Here is a 6,891-nt window from a genome sequence, read left to right as displayed (position 1 = left end):
TTCATCGAATCCATATAAGGAATGTCACATGATCAGACATAAGACGTCTCCCATCATTTATGTCCCACCCATAAACAACTCTAAGTCAACACCACAAGAATTAAGCTTCACTTACTATTGTAAAACTCTCAGCTTTGAGGATTAGATCATATTTTTCAGGTCCAGCTCATTTTTAGGGCCCTTTTGGCTTAAAAATGCCTCAATGAATTTGGGGTGCTAGCGTGAGCACACTTATTTACAAGTGAACCTGCCCTTACGGAAAGCACCAAAGTGGGGACCCAAATACTGCAATTTACCCCAACTGAAGGGACTAATACAATTTTAATGAGTTTAAACATGCTAAATACACTACTTTAAGGCAGAAATAATATCTTCAGTTGTAGGCAACAGTAAGGACAACACTTAGTAGAATCTAGGGACAACACTAAGTAGAGTCTAGGCACAACTGAAGTTGAAGGCTACAGTTGGGACAGCACTAAGTAGAGTCTAGGGACAACACTAAGTAGAGTCTAGGGACAACACTAAGTAGAGTCTAGGGACAACACTAAGTAGAGTCTAGGGACAACTGAAGCTGAAGGCTACAGTTGGGAAAACACAAAGTAGAGCTAGGGACAACACAAAGTAGAGTCCAGGAACAACTGAAGCTGAAGGCTACAGTTGGGACAACACAAAGTAGTCTAGGGACAACACAAAGTAGAGTCCAGGAACAACTGAAGCTGAAGGCTACAAATGGGACAACACAAAGTAGAGTCCAGGGACAACTGAAGCTGAAGGCTACAGTTGGGACAACACAAAGTAGAGTCCAGGGACAACTGAAGCTGAAGGCTACAGTTGGGACAACACAAAGTAGAGCTAGAGACAACACAAAGTAGAGTCCAGGAACAACTGAAGCTGAAGGCTACAGTTGGGACAACACAAAGTAGAGCCCAGGAACAACTGAAGCTGAAGGCTACAGTTGGGACAACACAAAGTAGAGTCCAGGAACAACTGAAGCTGAAGGCTACAGTTGGGACAACACAAAGTAGAGCTAGGGACAACACAAAGTAGAGTCCAGGAACAACTGAAGCTGAAGGCTACAGTTGGGACAACACAAAGTAGAGCTAGGGACAACACAAAGTAGAGTCCAGGAACAACTGAAGCTGAAGGCTACAGTTGGGACAACACAAAGTATAGATAGAGACAACACAAAGCAGAGTCCAGGAACAACTGAAGCTGAAGGCTACAGTTGGGACAACACAAAGTAGTCTAGGGACAACACAAAGTAGAGTCCAGGAACAACTGAAGCTGAAGGCTACAGTTGGGACAACACAAAGTAGAGCTAGAGACAACACAAAGTAGAGTCCAGGAACAACTGAAGCTGAAGGCTACAGTTGGGACAACACAAAGTAGAGATAGAGACAACACAAAGCAGAGTCCAGGAACAACTGAAGCTGAAGGCTACAGTTGGGACAACACAAAGTAGTCTAGGGACAACACAAAGTAGAGTCCAGGAACAACTGAAGCTGAAGGCTACAGTTGGGACAACACAAAGTAGAGATAGAGACAACACAAAGCAGAGTCCAGGAACAACTGAAGCTGAAGGCTACAGTTGGGACAACACAAAGTAGTCTAGGGACAACACAAAGTAGAGTCCAGGAACAACTGAAGCTGAAGGCTACAGTTGGGACAACACAAAGTAGAGCTAGGGACAACACAAAGTAGTGCTAGGGACAACACAAAGTAGAGTCCAGGAACAACTGAAGCTGAAGGCTACAGTTGGGACAACACAAAGTAGAGTCCAGGAACAACTGAAGCTGAAGGCTACAGTTGGGACAACACAAAGTAGAGATAGAGACAACACAAAGCAGAGTCCAGGAACAACTGAAGCTGAAGGCTACAGTTGGGACAACACAAAGTAGAGCTAGGGACAACACAAAGTAGAGTCCAGGAACAACTGAAGCTGAAGGCTACAGTTGGGACAACACAAAGTAGAGATAGAGACAACACAAAGCAGAGTCCAGGAACAACTGAAGCTGAAGGCTACAGTTGGGACAACACAAAGTAGTCTAGGGACAACACAAAGTAGAGTCCAGGAACAACTGAAGCTGAAGGCTACAGTTGGGACAACACAAAGTAGAGCTAGGGACAACACAAAGTAGAGCTAGGGACAACACAAAGTAGAGTCCAGGAACAACTGAAGCTGAAGGCTACAGTTGGGACAACACAAAGTAGAGCTAGGGACAACACAAAGTAGTGCTAGGGACAACACAAAGTAGAGTCCAGGAACAACTGAAGCTGAAGGCTACAGTTGGGACAACACAAAGTAGAGTCCAGGAACAACTGAAGCTGAAGGCTACAGTTGGGACAACACAAAGTAGAGCTAGGGACAACACAAAGTAGAGTCTAGGGACAACTGAAGCTGAAGGCTACAGTTGGGACAACACAAAGTAGAGTCCAGGAACAACTGAAGCTGAAGGCTACAGTTGGGACAACACAAAGTAGAGCTAGAGACAACACAAAGTAGAGTCTAGGGACAACTGAAGCTGAAGGCTACAGTTGGGACAACACAAAGTAGTCTAGGGACAACACAAAGAAGAGTCCAGGAACAACTGAAGCTGAAGGCTACAAATGGGACAACACAAAGTAGAGTCCAGGGACAACTGAAGCTGAAGGCTACAGTTGGGACAACACAAAGTAGAGCTAGAGACAACACAAAGTAGAGTCCAGGAACAATTGAAGCTGAAGGCTACAGTTGGGACAACACAAAGTAGAGGTAGAGACAACACAAAGCAGAGTCCAGGAACAACTGAAGCTGAAGGCTACAGTTCGGACAACACAAAGTAGTCTAGGGACAACACCAAGTAGAGTCTAGGGACATCTGAAGCTGAAGGCTACAGTTGGGACAACACAAAGTAGTCTAGGGACAACACAAAGTAGAGTCCAAGAACAACTGAAGCTGAAGGCTACAGTTGGGACAACACAAAGTAGAGTCCAGGGACAACTGAAGCTGAAGGCTACAGTTGGGACAACACAAAGTAGAGCTAGAGACAACACAAAGTAGAGTCCAGGAACAACTGAAGCTGAAGGCTACAGTTGGGACAACACAAAGTAGAGCTAGGGACAACACAAAGTAGAGTCCAGGAACAACTGAAGCTGAAGGCTACAGTTGGGACAACACAAAGTAGAGCTAGAGACAACACAAAGTAGAGTCCAGGAACAACTGAAGCTGAAGGCTACAAATGGGACAACACAAAGTAGAGTCCAGGAACAACTGAAGCTGAAGGCTACAGTTGGGACAACACAAAGTAGAGTCCAGGAACAACTGAAGCTGAAGGCTACAGTTGGGACAACACAAAGTAGAGTCCAGGAACAACTGAAGCTGAAGGCTACAGTTGGGACAACACAAAGTAGAGTCCAGGAACAACTGAAGCTGAAGGCTACAGTTGGGAAATCACAAATTAGAGCTAGGGACAACACAAAGTAGAGTCTAGGGACAATAGAAGCTGAAGGCTACAGTTGGGACAACATAAAGTAGAGGTAGAGACAACACAAAGCAGAGTCCAGGAACAACTGAAGCTGAAGGCTACAGTAGGGACAACACTAAGTAGAATCTAGGGAATAATAATTATGTTAAAACATCTGATGAGACATTTGCTAGAGCCAGGTCATTGACAATCTTGGAAACATCAGGACAGCTAGGAGCATTTATCTCATCCCATTGTTGATACGAAGGCTGGTCAAAAGGTTCTTAGTTGACTTACTTTCAACTATGGCCCATAACAAAGTGAACTAGTCAATGCTGTACATTGTTTGAGTAGTTCATTGCCAGTGTATTTGGTCTGGTGAGGCCGTATGTATATTTTTGACAGCCAGTGAACGTGATAGAGGTTTGAATAGACACAGAAATGGAAAAGAACGAGTACCAAGCAGTCACCAAACTTTTTACTTTAGAGAATTGTACTCCCCAAGAATTTCATGACCGCATGTCACAAGCAATGGGGATATGTGTCCCAGCTAAAACATTTGGCAGCTTTATTAACGGCTGGGAGAAATGCCTTGATGATAACCTTAGGTCTGGACATCCCTCAACTTCCATCAATGAAGATTCAATCAAGGAGAAAGAAACACTTATACTGTCAGATTATTTCCTCTGCTGAACTTGAGGAAGACACAGGTCTAAGTCATGGATCCATTGGAACTATTATTCATGAACATTTACAGATGAAAAAGAAATGATGAATAAGATATCTGTTGGTTGGGTGCCAAAGTTTCTAAATGTTTATCTTAAGGACAAAAGAACTGACATTGCCAGACAAAATTTAGAGCTAAATGAGGAGAATGGGTCTACCACTATGATCGCAAATCAAAACGTCAATCCATGGAACGACACCATTCCACTTCTCTGGCAACAATGAAATTCAAGTCTTCAAGATCAGTGTATGGCCTTTGTATTCTGGGATGCCAAGATTGTGATCGTTGTTGATTACTTAGAAAGTCAAAAGACTAATACCGGTGCCTACTTTTCAGATTTGCTTTATCGCCTGAGAGATTCTGTCAGAAAAAAGCGGTGAGGAATGCAGACTGCAGTAGTTCTACCTTTTTATGACAATGCCTCTTCTCACACCTCTCGACTTGCAAAGGCTGCTGTGCGACAGTGTGGGTTCGAAGAGCTTCCTCACTATCCATACTCGCCAGACCTGTTACCAAGTGAGTTTCACCTAAACAGAAAGAACACCTTCGAGGAAAGCGCTATGACACAACGAGGACCCCAAAGCTGCCGTGAATAGGTTCTTCAGAGAGGCTTCAGAAAACTTCTTCCTGACTAGAATTGAAAAGCTTCACAATCGATATGAGAAGTGTATTGAAAAGCAGGTAGAAAAATAAAATTAAACTCTTTCTCAAGTGTTGGTTTTGTTTGTTAGGTTTAGAACGTTTTGACCAGCCCTGGTATGCCTGCATTCATTAACCTGTTAACTGCTTGTACATGCTCTTAATCGTCACTTCTACTTTTAATGGGGATTTCATAATAACTCAAATTGATTGATTGATGCTTTTATTCAGGTAATGAGGCCACCGACCCATTATACACGTGCAGAGTATGACGGCAAATATGACAGAGCGCTGAATTATAAGATTTACAATGCAGTATTCAAACTGTTATTATTGGAGTTAATTACATTACACAGGTATTCCCTTGAAAATGGAATTACGTTTCTTACGAGCAAGAAATACATATTTTACTAAATTGTTGCAAATACTCTGATTAGTCGTGCTGAATAATAAGGACATTTTCTCACGACTTGGAAACATGTGATAATAATTGGGTATGAGATCAGACCGCAGATCAAGATAGAACGGACGCACCATACAAAAGTGGTACTCATCTTAGATAGCACTTACAACACAGAGGGGACAGAAACGTTCATGTCTTGGTAAATTATGGTATCTGCCTGTTTCAACCACAAGACGATGATTGGATCCAAGAAAATTCAAGATATTAATTCGAAATAATGTTACATCAATTAATCGAATCCAGTTATCATATGAAAATTTATCCCTTACTGCAGAGAACAATTCAAGCTAAGAACAAGATTCACAATTATTGTGCAACACTTGATTTTCAATGTCTACGCTCCTTTGCCTAAACTGATGTAAGAATAAGTCAACACCCTGTTGAAGCCATACCTCTGCAAATGCGTAAGAAAACAGCAATGATTAAACCTTGAGTCCCCAGCAAGCGTTGCCATTCTCGGCCCTTTTATATTGAAAACTATACGTTTTTTCAAAATCAAATGATTATCTTGTATCAATAGTGGAAGCCAAAATTTTATAATTTTTAAATAATGTGACACTTTGACGGAGTTTCTCATCAGGACAGATTTTACAAAGCTATTTGGTGTGTTTCTACTCAAACCCAAAGTCAATTTACAGAATTTACTGTGCACATTTTCAATGTCAGGTGATGTATGGAATCCCCAAACTTCCGGTGGCAGATATGATAATTTACCAAGTCTAGACTGGAGGATTTGAATCACCTTCCAAGCTTGCTGGGCTAATGTCTTCTGAGTTAAACTCCACGAGCCAGAAGAGGATAACTGGACACCGAGATACTTATAATTCGATACAGTGGTGACATCATCATTACCTATCTTAAATTTTTCCTGATTTCTAAGTTTTCTGCCATTTCTAAAAATGACAACTTTACTTTTATCAGTATTAATAGTAAGTTTCCATTTATCACAATATATAGATAGTTTATCAAGTCGCTTTTGAAGACCAACAACTGACACGTCCATTAAAATAATGTCATTGGCGAACAACAAGTTGAACAGTTCTAGAGTATGTAAGGTAACACCATGAGCGTCACACTCCAACTCCTCGACAATGTCATTAATAAAAAATGAGAATAAAAATGGAGACAGATGACATCCCTGTCTAACACCTGAGATACAATCAAAGAAATCTGTAAGACCACAATCTAATGAAACACAAGATTTGACAGATTTATGCATATTTGTAAGAACTCTAAATACTCGTCCCTTGATACCACCCTTCCATAGTTTGAAAAATTAACCATTTCTATACACAGAATCAAATGCCCTTTTTAGATCGATGAACGCACAGTATAGACGACCTTTTTTGTAGGAAAGATATTTACTGATCAATGTCTCAACAACAAAGATGTTATCCGTGGTCTGAAAACCCTTTCTGAAGCCAGATTGTTCTCCAACGATACAACTTTCCTGAAACGCCCAGTTATTCAACCTGTTACGGAGAATGTTTGCAAAAATCTTACCAGCTACGTCTAGGAGTGTTATAGGCCTATAGTCTTGGGGGTCACGTGAACTACCTTTCTTAAAGATTGGAAGAATAATACCAAATGACCACTGATCGGGGAATATACCAGTAGAC

The sequence above is a fragment of the Haliotis cracherodii genome, unplaced genomic scaffold (genome assembly GCF_022045235.1).
Source record: "Haliotis cracherodii isolate W230 unplaced genomic scaffold, xgHalCrac1.p SCAF_16, whole genome shotgun sequence".
NCBI lineage: Eukaryota > Metazoa > Mollusca > Gastropoda > Lepetellida > Haliotidae > Haliotis > Haliotis cracherodii.
Note: the sequence above shows the minus strand (reverse complement) of the source record.